Source organism: Drosophila mojavensis, unplaced genomic scaffold, assembly GCF_018153725.1.
Source record: "Drosophila mojavensis isolate 15081-1352.22 unplaced genomic scaffold, ASM1815372v1 contig_36, whole genome shotgun sequence".
Lineage (NCBI taxonomy): Eukaryota > Metazoa > Arthropoda > Insecta > Diptera > Drosophilidae > Drosophila > Drosophila mojavensis.
The window spans coordinates 11,369,840-11,385,467 of record NW_025318858.1 but is presented as its reverse complement, the minus strand read 5'-3'; the positions used below and the strand labels follow the sequence as shown (position 1 = coordinate 11,385,467).

The 15,628-nt window shown below is 33.9% G+C and overlaps 2 long non-coding RNA genes across 2 annotated transcripts in view; both read left to right on the top strand.

Annotated features, from left to right (window-relative positions):
• The window catches only part of LOC26528001, a 35,036-nt gene extending 21,804 nt beyond the window's left edge, over window positions 1-13,232 (top strand). The window contains exon 3 of the long non-coding RNA XR_001449411.3: window positions 13,028-13,232. This is a non-coding gene — a long non-coding RNA (uncharacterized LOC26528001). The remainder of the gene's footprint in view (window positions 1-13,027) is intronic.
• A 373-nt stretch (window positions 13,233-13,605) lies between these two features.
• On the top strand, window positions 13,606-14,420 carry LOC122757176. The gene is made up of 2 exons (XR_006357102.1): window positions 13,606-13,714; window positions 13,801-14,420. It is a non-coding gene; the product is annotated as an uncharacterized LOC122757176 (long non-coding RNA).
• The last annotated feature ends 1,208 nt before the right edge of the window (window positions 14,421-15,628 follow it).

The window sequence follows — 15,628 nt, the reverse complement described above, 5'->3', positions numbered from 1 at the left end:
AAAAAAAAGCGAACGAGCAATGCGATGCACTGTATATGTGGGGTGCGGTGGAAAACAAAGTAAATTTATTGCTTTTGCCTCTAAAGTGAAACACAAAACGACTTCATTTAGCTATGTCGACTCTGCGGTCGCTGTATGAGTGGATTTTAGAAGGCGAAGGCCAACAACAACAAAAACAAGGTTTCGGATAAACGACAAGAGATTCGGCGAGAGATAAACGTAATGCATGGACTCCTATTTGGCCGCTATTAGGAATATATCTCTTTAAAATATCTTTAAAAAATCAGCTTTAATTTTTTCTCATTTAAATATTTATATTTATTTACAAAATAATGAGAGATCGACTTCACCGTATGTTCTTGTGAAGTGCTCAAATGGTTTAGGGATACTCGTATATGACATACTCTTTAATCTTAATCTATCAGATCTGAGTTCAAACAGAATTGCTAATTTGTTTAATAACTTTTGTCTTAAATAACGGATTTTAATGCACTTTGAATCATCAACAAAGGAAAATAGAAAAGTTAACCGGCATCACATACTGGCTACACGTGCAATTTAAAATTAATTTAAGGATGTTGCTAAAAATTGTAAGCTTAAATATAAAAAAAAATCACAGTTTCAGAAAATATACATAAAATTAAATAAAAAATAAAAAAAAAAAATCAGGAAATAATTAAATAACTGAATTTCGAAAATGTCATCGATTAAATTACAACGAGAATAATTATCGATTTTCATCAATATCGGCATCTCTAAAAAAATATATATATATAAAGTCCTCAACGAGCAGACGAATAGATGTAGTGACAGACGGACATGACAATATCAACTTAGTTAGTCCCTGATCAAGAATATATGTTTTTTATGGCATCTGTCATATTCCTACCCATTACATTCCCATTTGCAATGGGTTTATATCTGAACTGAAAATATTTCTATATTTTTGCATTCTCAATTCTAACCAACAAATGGCATGCATATTGAAATGATTTGCATATTTTATTAATCGACAGCTTCAGCTGAGATGCAAACGAAAATGCAACACTAAAATCAATGCAGCAAAGGCTGAAAAAGTAGGCGAAATATCAATCGATAGAGGGTTAGCCAAATGGCTTGGGGTAGGTGGGCAAGTCAGGAATACATTGCACTTTGTGCAACTATTAAAAATGCACTTGTTAAAAACCCGTTGGCTGGCTGGTCCAGAGCTCAGCCAACTCGATTTTCTGGGATGCTGCCGCTGCTCTCCTCTGCAGCTGCCCTCATTGTGTCAAAGTGGTAAATTTGATGGGGTTAACTGAATGTGGGGGCTGCTGTGACTGGCCTTGTAGCTCGCATTGGGAAATGGGCAGAGTTGGCAACTTTTAACGCCGTTAGGCCATCAGCCAGCCAGCCAGACAGCCACGCCAGTCTGTCTGTTGTTGTGAAAAGTCAAACGTCGAGTGCAGCAAGCTCTCGCGTCCATTGGATAAAGTTTTGGGCCGTTGTGAAAATTTAAAAATCAAATTGTTTGCTCGACTCGGCTTGCCACGGCTAGCCCAATGCGCCACACGATGCAGACCAATGCGGAAATAATGAATAACTGAATGAATGAGCGCATGTCACACATGGATTGCCGGCGACCTCTAGCCCTGGCTTTGCCCTATCAATCGGCCAAATCTGTAACGTGACTCTGTGACAGCTTTGCATATTGCAAGGAGATTATGTCGATTACTAGACACACTCCAAATACAAATAACCAGGGGCACTTCACTCGTCCGTATCGCATGTTAATCAGTATAGTCATATGGTCATGCGTTCATAGCGTGCACCTATTTTTAAACCAGTTCGAATTGGTTGACTTGTAAATTATATCGCTCACTAAAACGTTGCAAAAATTCAGTAAACAAGAATCGAAAGAATTTAATTGTTTAATTTATTAAAAAGTTGTTTCGAAAAGAAATAGTTCTTTTAAATATCTCAACTATATATTAAAAATCTTTGGCTAAATTTTTGTTTTTTCTTTGTTTTTTTTTTTTTTTTAAGATATTTTTATTAGAGCTTTTAGAAAATATGCCTATATAATCTAATAATTTAAACTATTTAAACGTTTTGGTCTGTGTCATTAACAACATAAACACTTTTTTTTTTTTTTAGGTAGAGCAATTGGCTTTCAATTAAGTTTAAATTCAAATAATTTTCTTTATTTTTATATATTTTAAATTAAACAAAAATTATAAATTATTAAACATAAATATAATTGATTTTCCAACATATATTTTTTTAATATAAATAAAATTAATTAATTTTTTAAAGTATATTTTTACGAAATATTCAAATTTAAAATTGAATAATTAAATAAAAGAAGCATATTTCAAAAATGTTGCTCCACAAAAAATTTAATTAAATTTCTAATCAAGTTGGCTAACTTTGTCCAAACTTTTCATATTAATTTTAATTGCTTTTCTATTTATTTTCTTGAAAATCCTCAAGTACAATCCACTTAACACAATTGCAATTTGCTAATATGTTTAAACAATATAAATAATATATAGTTAAATTAAAGTTTGGCGCATTTATCTTCCATTGTCTCGTTCTCGTTTTGTTTCTCTTGTTGAGAACGTCCCCAAACGCAAAACTCAGCGTACTTTAAAGTTGACGGCAAACGCACATTTACACAATATAAACAGAAAATAAAAAAAAAATAAAAAATACAAACAAAATACTATATATGTATATGAAATATTAGTGGGGAAAATATAAGTAGTGAAGCAAAAGCCATTGCGAGTGGAGCACACAAAACAAGCGTAACGACCAAAATAAAAAAAAAAAAACTTTCAACATAAAAATTTCAATGACAAAACTGCAGTTGGCAAAATTTGCGCGCCATTTCGGAAACACTTAAAACTTTTTGTTTCTCTTTTTCCTGTTATTCTTTGTTTTTTTTTTTTCTTTATTTTTTTTTTTTTTTGTTCACTTTTCAATTTATATTTAACTGCAATTGTCGGAACGTTTCAGACGCTGCTGTAGTGAATTTTTTAAAATGGCGCCGCAATTCAAATGCTATAAAAATGATTGAATTACTCAAAATGAAAATATATATATATATACATATATAGCTATTAGAGCCAAAAAGCTAGAGATAGCTGGGTATTAGTTTTTGGTTTATATTGCAGAAAAATAAAAGTTTTATTTAAAGGCATATTTTTTATTAGTAAAAAACTGTTAAAAAGTTTTTTATAAATATAAGATATGATTTCATTGTCTCATCGCTAAGGGACTAACAATTGTAATTATGTTAATCTACATTTACATTTTTCTATATGTTAGCAAAAGTAATTGTAAATGGTGCTTTGCAGATTGAGAAGCCTCAAATATATTTGAGTACTTATGTTAAGAAATTATATTCCTTCAGTTACTTATGTATTTGATTTGATATTTTGCATACATCATTTATATTATTTCTACTCAAATTTATATGTTAAATATTGATTGATTTTTAGTAAGTAAAAATATCGTATTGTATCATTGTTTACTTCCGTTTTTTCTATTGTGTATGTTTCATATTGCATTTTTTATTTTATGCCTTTTATATTTTATTTTGTATCTTTCACCTTCTACTTAATGTTTATTCTATCTTTGAACTTCTTCTTTCTTTTATGCACTTTTTTCAATTTTACATCTTCTATATAACATTTTCTATCTTTAGTTTCCTTTATTATTTTTTCTATTCTTCTATTCCGCTTACATCTATCTGTTATCCATATTGAGTCTTCTATTTACTACTTTGTTTTTCCTTCCTTGCATCTCTCTTCCTTCACTCTTTTATAGTTAAATATGCATAAGCACATTCTCATTTGCCTTAGATCAACGTCTGGTTAAATTTATGAAATTAAGTCAGCGACTCTTAAAAGCTTACGTAAATAAATCAAATTGAGAAGCTGTTCCCATAGACGGTCTGTGGAAAATGCATTCAGAAGCGACAGAGAGCTTCCACTAGACACATACTCATGTTTATCTAGCCGGACACATTATTAGCCTGGCCAATTTACAGCCGACGATTTGTGTGAGGGAACTAGAAGTTGACGCCCTTTTAAGTGGTCAACAGATAGAAGAGGGCGATGGGCGGCCTTAGGTAAATGGGAGAATGGGTTAACCTACCACGTCGCACGCTCTTTGACCTCGTTTAATTTATGCGTTCCAGCCAGAGCTTAGAGGCAACGGCAATGGCAACGGCAACGACGACGGCGACTCGATAATACATAATACCAAAGGCGATTACACTAATGGTGATTGGCTTTGTGCTTTACGAGTAGAACCTGCTTGCCAGCTAACGGTGGCAACTTTTGCCTAACTGTTGATCGTCAGCCAAGTCGTGTGCTCGCTGCTGCTGCTGCGCTCTTGTCTGTCACCAAATTGCGGCCCTGCTACTTATTTATTTGTGTCTTCTTTTTCTTTTTTTGGCCACTTTGTAGCCAACTACTTATAAAGTCGTGACAAAGTCATTGACTGTTTGCGGCTCGCTTGGCATTTGCATAGAAATGCAATTTTCTGGCCCCCAATCTCATCGTTTCTTCCTCTGAGAAGCTCAAGTTGAAGGTGGAGTCGGAGTCGGAAGCTATAGCTGCTGGGAGTCGCCAACTTACTGCTGCACATAATTTTCGGCTTAGAAAGTTATACAACAAACACACACACACACACACACACAGAGAGAGAGAGAGAGAGAGAGAGAGAGAGAGAGAGAGAGAGAGAGAGAGAGAGAGAGAGAGAGAGATACAAATTGGCCTTCGCTGCGCGTCGAAATCGATTTTTGCTTCTTAAGCCAAACCATTTAACAGTTTATCCCCAGTTGACAACTGGACAGCGCTATCGCAACAAATATCTCTAGGCGAATTCTCTAGTAATAGCGGCGACCACTTGCTTAATCATAAATTCCATAAGTAATCCAAGCCATGAGACAATTTTGTACGCTGTCCAGCCAACTGAATACATTTAAAGGTATTTTAGAGCAGCTGCTTTGGATTTGTATTACTATTAAGATTCTCAAATGAAAACTTTTCTAGTATATATAATGCAAACATGTGAAGCGAATACATATTTGAAAGAGAACCTAGTTCTCTCTCAAATAATAATGATGCTCATTATCGAATAATTCAGCTCGTTACAATACCAATAAATCAGATAATTATGATCTTCATCAGCATATTCATATTAATATTCAGCCATCGGTATTAGTTTCGGGTTTTCCTTATTCCCAAAGTTTGATATATGAATTCTTATTAGCAGCAAGTTCTTCTTTTCTTCTTCCATCATAAAATTACTATAATTATTCTGTCAGATTTATAAAATGTTGTATATACTCAATTCACATGCAATTAGAGTTAGAGCTAGAGTATTCTTCTTAAGATATTCTATTATATAATATCGTTTAATATAATATATTCATGTATTCACTAAAAGTTTGTTTTACTGTAGTAAAGCTCTAGCAAATATATATTAAATAAGAGAAATAAAAGAAAAAATAAAATCAGTTAATTTTATTATTAAGTTTATACTGTGTTAAACGTTAGAGTATGTGTTAAGTAAATTAATTTAATTGATAATCTACATGGGACATTAGATTTTTAATCAATTTACATTATCCTTTTCTACTTGAACACAATATTTAATATAAAGGAAATTGATTTGTTAGAATTCAACAAAAGTAATAGGGGAAGAGTTATATAAAATCCCCATAACAATTATCTTAACTTGACTTAAAAATTAGAACTTAAATTTAAAACATATTTCTACTGTGTATTCTCGACATGATACATAACTTGGTATTACATGAAGTTATGTAGTTTATAGATTATTGAGAAAGTTAGTAACAATTACGTCTAAACTCTTTCTGTCCCGTTATCTTTTTTCGATGCCCCTGTGAATTTCTCTATTATCAATAAATCTCGATAATTATTATTGATTTTTTATGCGTAGCTGGAGTACTTTAATTGTCTGCGTTGATTCCTGTACAAAATGCACAAATTTTATAAATTTCAGATTTTTGTTATAAATTTGTTTTCATGAAATACAAAGCTTTATTTTTTTTAGAGCTAATGTGTGAGTGTGTGTATGTTTTTCTTTTTAATCTAACATGCTTGAGGAAGACGAAGACGAAGACGGCAATGTCAGCTGGCAGATGCACACGAAATTTACGTCCTTAGCTCTCGACTTGGCTGACATTTGTCAATTTGCAGCAAGAGTGTGTGTCAGGTGCACAAGAATAAAGCAAAAAGATAAAAAAAGAGGATCAAAAGGAAGTTGCGTCTTCACATTGTTTATTTTTCATATATCTAGACAGACATGTCCTGTAGGCGGCTATTTGCACAGATTTTCATAAATTTAATTGAAAAACTAGCTTGAAGCTCATTCGAAATTTTCATCTCATTTCATTTGCGAATTCTCTTTGTGCTTTATTTGCGATGAATCAACAACAATTGCTGGGTGGAACTTTCGACTTTGACCCTTTGCTCTCCTGTCGGATGCCTTGGGCTATTTTTTACTGTTTTTATATTTTATTTTTTATTTCATTTCTTTGCAGTTTGTGTTGTTATTGCTGCTGCTCCTGTTAACATAAAGTTAAATTTATTTAGTGTTCAACTCGGTTTATCTATTTATTTGATTGGCTTGCGTTGTCGATAGAAGCTTTTCACTTTTTTTGTGCAAATCTACCCCAGGGCATTTTCCTCTGGTTTTTTGCTCTTTTGTTTTCCATTTCAAAGTTTTATATTCTTAAAAGTTCATTTAAGTTCAAATACGAATAAAACTTTCAATTTTGTAAAGTGCATTTATATTTTTACCATCAGGCTTTTGCGTAGCATTGCTTTTTATGAATTTCTGCAATTATTTAGATGTTTCGTATTTTTTTAATTATTTTCAATTTTTGTTATGTATTATTTTGTATATCGTGTTTTTCTTTGCCTAACAAGAATGCATTTTATATGTTTGCAAACAAAGTTGTTAAAACATTTTATTTCAGTTTAGTTATTTTTATTCTTCCATTGGAGCTAAGGCAGAATTTGCTGCTATTTGTCGGGCGTACGCTGTATTTATTTATTTTACTATGCTAAATGAAGCAGACAAACTAATTGAAATAAGATTTTAAAAACATTTTTTTATTCAAAGAGATTGAAGCACTTTAAATAGAAATCGAGCAACTCCATTGGAGTTTTTTTTTATATAAAATCTGCTCGTGTTGTTAGTTTTAAAGTCAAAATTTAAACTGTAAAACGCGAGGTGAAAAGGGCGACACAAATGTTGGCTAAAAATTAGGCACGAATTGTGCGCAATTTGTCGTGGCCTAAACTAACACGCATATGAGTATATACACACACACACACACATAAGCATAACATGTGTGCAAACAGTTGCAGCACTCGACAAGCTTTTGGCTGGAGGAGGGGGAGGCGGGCCAATTGCGGGGCTCAGCTAATTGTTGCAGCGCTCGCGGCAGCTTTGCGGTCATTGTGTGTGTGTGTGTGTGTGCCTTCCTGCTGCCAGCTGTCAACGGCTTTGGCCCACCCACTTTTTACAGTTTCCATCTTTTTGTTGTGTTTTAATTGCCAGGATTTTCGCATTCTGCATTTTGCTTGAACTTAAGCTGGAAAACACAGCCGCGGACAGCCGACAGCCCTCTCGGAGCACTCTGCTCCGGCAGCTGCTTTTTGGCAATAGTTTTGGTCCTTCAATGTTTCTCGACTTGTTTTGCTAAGTCTTGGCAAATGCAAATGCAATTCGCCCACTTCTTGGCCTTTCTAATCGACTTCTAATTACTTTAGCCAGGAGCCAAGAGCAGCATAATAGCCACAGCGTGGGCGCATTTAATGCTTATGGCCCATTGCAATTGTTAAGCAAAGCAGCCAAAATGGAAATTTAATGCGTTTCGAAAGCTAAAACTCAAAATTCATTAAAATTTTTGCGATTATTCTGTCATTCATGTGCATAAGTTATATTTACTTGAACAGAGTTTGATCTTAAAGCTATAATATTATACATATTTTAGAATTTTAATGTATTCGATTTGGATTTAAACTTGAGTAGAAAAATTACAAAATTATTTAAGGCTAAAAATGTTTATTTATCAAATAAGACAAAAAAATAAAATAGCTGCAAAATTTTCTATAATTTTTAAATTTATAATTAAATGGATTATATATTATAATTATTAAATATATATATTTATGTATGTATGTAGAGCTATTCCACGCACATCTCTACGGACTAGACCTATAGCAGCACACACACCCAAACATATACATGTACATATATTGGCTTGCTGCCAGGCTTAGCCAATATGTCCATGCACCTGCCTCACAAAGTGAGCGAGAGATTAGATGTGACTGAGCCAGCAAGAGGCAAGGGCGGGGGCAGGGTGAGGCAATGAGTGCTGGCAAGGCCAAGGCAAGGCAGTCAGAGTACATGAAAAGAAATGCCGCTACACTCGCTAATAAACCGTAATAAACTGCCATCCTCTGGCTGTCTGCTACGTTTTGAGCTTGTGTTTTTAACATGTAGCACCAGTCAACCACCCAACCACCCAACCATCCTACAACCCAACCACCCATACACCCATACAGGCAGCCACCCCGTCTCTCGGGTATCCGAGGCATACGACAAACATTTAATCTGCACACACAGACACGCGCTCAAACTTAACAGGGAAGAGCAACAGCAACAGCAACTTGCACCACGAACTCCAACAAAACAAAGATGAGCAGTGGACGGCGTGGACGGCGTGGGCGGGGCAGAGGCAAAGGTAAATGCGGGAAGCCTTTTGTAAAAATTATGCTCCTTCTTTGGCGCTTTGGCAAGGTAAACGCACAGAGTATGATTATGAGATCACTTTATGTGACGTGCTGGCTGGCTGGCTGGCTGGCTGGCAGGAGCCAAGCTGTGCCGCGTCCTGCCTGCCAGTCTGACTGCCTGTGTGTCCTGTTGAACGGCGTCCTGCATGGGCTTTAATAAAAATAAATGTTACTTGTAATAATTTCTTGCACGTCTCTTGCAATTTCCACACCGGTTTTTTGTTTTATTTTTCGTATTTAACGTCTGTCTCTTCCGCCTCTCGTCCTTGATGCTTGCAAGCATCGCGACTTTCCTTCTGCTGTTTCACGTTGAGTCAATGTTAAAGCATCTGCATCTATCTCTCCTTCTCTCTCTCTCTCACACACACTCTTTGTGTATAGAGTGCATAAAATATTAATAATTGCACGCGTGGTGGTAATGAAAATACACACACACACATACACACACACACATACACACACACACAGCCACACACAAGAAGCTAATGCATACATTTCGGGTTAATAATGTGAACATAAAGGAACCTCCTGTTGCCTCCTGCCGCCTGGAAGTTTCTAAGCGCAAATCAGCATCATGATGAGAATTTCTTTAGCTCATCGCTCTGCAGTGTGTAGCGTGTGTCTGGTGGGCGTGTCTTTGTCTCAGCATACGCTGATTGAAAGGCAATTGAGATGTGTCCCAAGTCAACGGATGGAATGAACTGTGGCAGCAACCATGAGTAAAATGACTAACTAAATATATATCTTCATAATGATCTTACATTGTGTACATTAGCATAGAACTTAAAGCCCTAGTGGGATTCCCTCAAGAAACTGTGATATTGTCAAAAATTATTAGGATCAAATTCATTCATTGACTTTGAAATGAAAAAAACAAGTCCTATTATTAAATCCATAAGCACTAATATGACTTCAAGCCGAATATAACAAATTGTACCTGACCTTGTAAATATGTGAGACTAGAGATTCCAAAACAGGTTTCAAATGTCTCCTAATCGTCTGCTTTTATACTCGGTTCCCAAAGAAAACAGAGTGTATTGGTTAGTGGAATAATTTGCATTTAATTTTTTTTTCGGCATTTATACTCTTTAGTAGTACCTCGCTAGTCTTATATCAAGACTTTACCAATACGCATTAATGGAGCGTATCAAATCCGTAAATACTATATATTTTAAAATTACAGCACTAGAAACTAAACTTAATTAAGTTACTGGTGACGTCCGCTAAAAATAATTTCAACGAGCCTTTGGCATCCTCATGGTGATCTATAATTTTAAAATATTTTAATTAAAGAAGTTTATATAAATATAAAATAATAGCAGCAAATAATAGCAAAGTTGATAAATCATTTTAAAAAGGCCATATAATTTATAAATTTAGAATTCATATAAAAAATTAATAACATGTTGGGTTGAAAACCAGGTTCCCCATTTTCAGAAATGAGCAAAGTAGTAAATTAAAATCTATTGGTTTAAAATTATTTAAAACTTTTAATTCGCCTTTGGTTCTAAGGATTTAATACTTGCCAATATATGTATATATATATATATATATATATATATATATATATATATGTTTGAATGTATCTGTGTTTAAACGGCATTGTAAGTATGTAAGAATATTGACAAAGCTGTGCAGTTACAAAGCTGTCTTGCGGTTAGTGCTGAGCGCCTTGTGGCCCCAGCGACAGCACCTGTCCGCTCTAATTAAGCACAGGAATTTCAAGGTATATATAAATACATATATATATATATATATATATATATATATATATATATATATATATATATATATATATATATATATATATATATATATATATATCTACGTATATTTATATTGTGAGCCATACCACAAGCTGTGGCTACTCTTCAGGTGACTGTTAATCCTTGATGAATCCTTTTTAGGCATAGCTGCTGCATCTGACGCTTATTGGCTGTTTGCTAATCACACCTTTGGCCATCTGCTTGGAGGTCGCTGAACTTTGATTTATTTTATTAGCGGGACAGACAGACAAGCAAAAATCACAGTTTGGAACCCTTTTTACTTGTGATAACGACCTTGAACTGTCTGTCGCCACAGTGCCGCGCTTAGCTGAGAGCAACAACAATAACTACAGCAACAACAACAACAAAAACAGTAGAAGCCGTTGTATAAAACTTTTCTGCTTATGTCAGTTTCACTTTTCGTGCGCTTTCCCTCAGTTTCTCTGACTGTGAGACTGTCTCGATTCATTTGGAATTCAACTTCGAGTGCAGCTAAGGTGAATTGTCCTCAAAATGCAGCAGCTCGAGTTGTAGCTGATAATTTGTAGCCCTCCCAATCGATAGCTGTTGCTGTTGTTGTTGTTGATGACTGTTCTTGTTGCGCCAGATAATCATTTGTCAAATTTCATTTTATTTGCTATGCAACTTGAGACTTTGTCCAAATTTATAAAAGAATTAATAATGTTTTTTTGGCCGAGAGACTCGGAATATTTGTACTTACTTTCATTTCATTAAATACAAAATTTTAATCTATATAAAGTCGTTTTATTATTTTACTTACACGGTTCTCTTAGTATAACAGTGATATATATACAATCTGAAGGAATTCCAAACTTATAAAATAATATATTTTATGACATCTCTGCATTTATTATATATTTATTTATTTAGTATCTGCCCACAATAATATATATATATATATATATATATATATATATATATATATATATATATATATATATATATATATATATTTGCAAATAAATGTTTATTTTTGCTCTATTTAACATACATATTCAAAAATGAATAAGACTGCCTAACGTATTTTTATTGAGCTTTCGCAGGGAGTAGTGGAATATTTTTGTATCTATTCCAACACACATCCCAACAGCTTTTATAGCTTTTTAGTTATTCCAGCTTTTAAGAGTTTGTGTTCTACGATTCTGACTGAAAATAAGTTCAGCAAAAAAAGCTCAACTCAATACGAAACTCGTTTCAGCTTTAGGGATGCATAGTAAATGAGCTTAATTGAAAGCACTTTCTTGGTTGTTGTTTCTGCTTTCAATTTTTCGCGTGATGACAACCCTGCTTGGAGTTAGTTGTAAAATATAATTTGGCGTAACAAGCGTTAAATATAATTTGTAAAATATATATAGAACTATCTGTAGACGAGGTCAACAAAGATCCAATTGAAATTCTCGATTATTCCAGCTCAAAGTCTGTGTAATGAAAGCACTAAGATGATGAAGTACCCAATCCAGACTCAATTATATTCAATAATACTTAACTAATACATACATTCTTCATACACTTCGAGCAGGTCTAAGGCCATTTAGTGATTTGTATTAGGTAAAACAAATATATTTAGTTGCAAATCATATTTATTACGAATTATGCCTCAGGAATATTGAATCCTTAAATGTACAAGATTTTAATAGTAATTGAATATACGACTAGAACTTACCTTAAGAAATATAATTGTATGTCTGATAACATGAAATTTGATTTCGATTTACACAATTATTATAGAATATAAATGGACAAAGAAGCATTAGTTCATGAGCATGAGAATATGTAGAGAGTGGCGAGAGACTATTGGAACTGGAAAGCAAATCTCTCTAGCTCTGCCATTTATTAAATACCAGTTGAGAGATTGCTTGACTAAATTAATCGTGAAGCTTGCAGAGCTGGGTATTGGGTTGGGGTTGGGTCTAACACACGATTAACCTCGATTTTAACACGCACACTTTGACTGCATGTGCAGTAAATAAAATTGCATTCAGTTAGCTACACTTACGGCCCCATGAAAATACAGTAAATGAAAAGCGCAACTCAAAATATAAACAAAAGCCAATTGCACTTGAGCGACGGCAGGGAGCAAGCCGGAAGAGGAAGAGGGGGCGACGGATATGATTGCGGAAGTGAAAGCAGGTCACATATCGCCGACTCTCGGCTGACAAGGGCATTCAGCACACACACACACACACACACATACATACATATATATATATTTATATATACACATGCTCTTGCCCACGCGTCGGCTGCTACCGAGTTAATCTGGTTCAATTAAGTTCATTTATTTGAATTTAATTGCTTTCCGTGTAATCGCAAAGTCCCGCCAAAGATCTTTTCAAAAAAAAAAACCACAAACATTTTTTATGTGAAATGTAATTTCATTAATATTTCATTAAATTTTTATATTTTCATTTCAATCAGGTGATCCAATTTGGGTGAGCTTCGTACATCGTCAAAGCCCTGTAACAGCATCTATGCAGACTCCATGCTTGCCCCTGTTACGACATAAAGGATTGAGGCACAAACACCCTGAAATCTGAAAATAATTTTGGAAAAAAATTTCAATTAACCTTGATTTCTGATTTGAAAATGTAAACAGTCAAACGTGTAAAAAACTAATAAAATTATTTAAAAATTAAATTCCTGTGTTCTATAATTTAAGGAAAAAAATTTCAATGACGTAGAAAATCCGAGTGAAGCAACAGGGAAACAGAAATATTTAGCAGGTGACAATATCCATATCCATATCAAAGATAGTAATGATAAATAACATAGCCATGTAATGTCAACTATCGACGCAAATCTTCTTCTTCTACACTGCACTATGGGAAAAAAGTACGATATTTTGGCATTAATACAATTTTTTTGTTGTCTCAAACCGCTAAAGAAATATTTTTTTCCAATTCTAAATTCATTAGATAGAATCAAAATATTTTTGTTAAATTTTTGGGGACTACCCCTATTATTTGATAATTTTACAAAGTCAGATGATTCAGCGCTGCATTGCAATGTGAAAAAGCGCGCCAAATAGATCGCAACTTTTTAGCTGTATACAATTTATTTGTTAATCGCATAAATTAAAACTTAATATGCAAAAAGTTAATAAAGGTATATATAATAAGTGTCCGTAGTGATTTTGTATACTTCTGTGTTTTTGTGTAACTGTGCAATGTGTTGTTCATGTGTATTTTTAGCTTAATCCTAACAAATATGTTTGTGTTCTGTGGAGTATAACTTTAACAGTCCTCGCTAGGCCTCGGCAGTTTTAGCTGAGGGTAATTAACTAAACCATATACTATAAGGACCCATTAATAACTTTTGCCCGTTTTTGCCCCTTTTCCCGAAAATTGACATGTTGTAGTTGCGCTTGAGTTTAGACGCTCAGTGCTGCTGGAAATTTGGAGATGCAACAACCGCCAAAACGACGTTGTAATATCTTTTATTGCCAAATCTTTTAACAACAATGTGAACGAAGATCTTAAAAAAATTATCCAAAAAGAAGTCGAGGAATTTATTCACTATATAAAAAAATGTTTGTTGAAATGCAATAGAATGTTAGATCGATTTAAAGTTAAACATTCTACTTGGCTTGATGGCAATGTTGTAATTGCGTTTGGTGAGCACGAGACGTCTCCAAATAAAGCTGGACGTAAATATTTAAATTATGAAAATGCAGGATGTCGTTTAAAAAGAAAGTTATCATCAGAGCTTGCGTCAAAGGAAAATTACGAAACTCCACTCTTAATGAAGCCAGAAATAAAATATACAAGAATGACAGAAGATCTCATGCAAGAAAATGCAGCAGATTGAATAACATAACTGATGTTTTCAACAGAGCATTAGACTCGTCGGATCCTCTATTATCAAGCCTCTGCCTAAATGAACGCCAAAAATTAAATAAAAAAGGAATATTCCGAATGAAGTCGTTGCACTATTTGAATCTCCCGATCATATTTTGAAAAATCATGAAGGTGATTCAAGTGACGAATGGACAGAAGACGAGGATATTGCATTTGATATTAAATTAGAAGAAGAATGTGACTAATTTTAGTTCAACAATATGAAAATATGAAAAGAACTGTCAAATTCATACTAACGGCAAAAAAATATCAAGGAAAAAAATTATAGGGGTCAAATCAGGGTCAAATTGAAAAAACCAAAAAAATCCGAAATTAAATTAAAGCCTGACGAGCATCCACAAAAAATTTCATATCTCTAGCTCATTATTTGGAATTAATGCCAAAAAAATGGGATTTTTTCCCATAGTGCACTGCTCATGTAAGCAATTGCCGTGTATCAGCGGCATATTCGGTTGGGGTATTAGGCGAACAGGAATGCACAGCAGAAAGAGAAATGTTATTTAACATAGAGAAGTTACTTTAGAGTTGAGTTAAAGAACGGTATCTGTTATACTGCAGATAAATAAAATTGAGTGCACTCAGAAGAAATACAGAAAATTAAATAAATAAAATCTAACTCATCTAGCTCATTTTCATATCGGGAAGAGGCTAAAATATCATGAAAACCTGTTGTTGATTACCAGGCAAACATAATCGGCGTACAGAAGACAATGCATACGAGCTTAGTAAATTTTTTAGAACAGTTCTCCCCTGTGTGTGCGTGCAGTTCTCCCGCATACATATCCATATGTACATGCATACTAAAAATCTAATCGCAAGCAAGAGCGATTAGGACTGCTTCAAGAGCTCCAGCAGTTCCCCTCTCACTCATGCAACACCCGTACAAAATACACATATGTATATATTAGTATAATATATATAACTTGAGAATTAATTTTAAATGAATATTTAGATTAATATATATTGCTATTAATTTTAAATGTACTCAATAATTGCAATATGTTTTTGTAATATCTTCATGTTGTTGCCAAGTACACAGGGCAAGTTAACAAGCACCTAGCAGAACACTAACAGAAAGAGCGGCCATTACTATTGTTAGTATGAAAGACAGTTCTGTCATCTATAGCCGCCATTATCGCTATTGCTTTGCATTTCGCTTTAT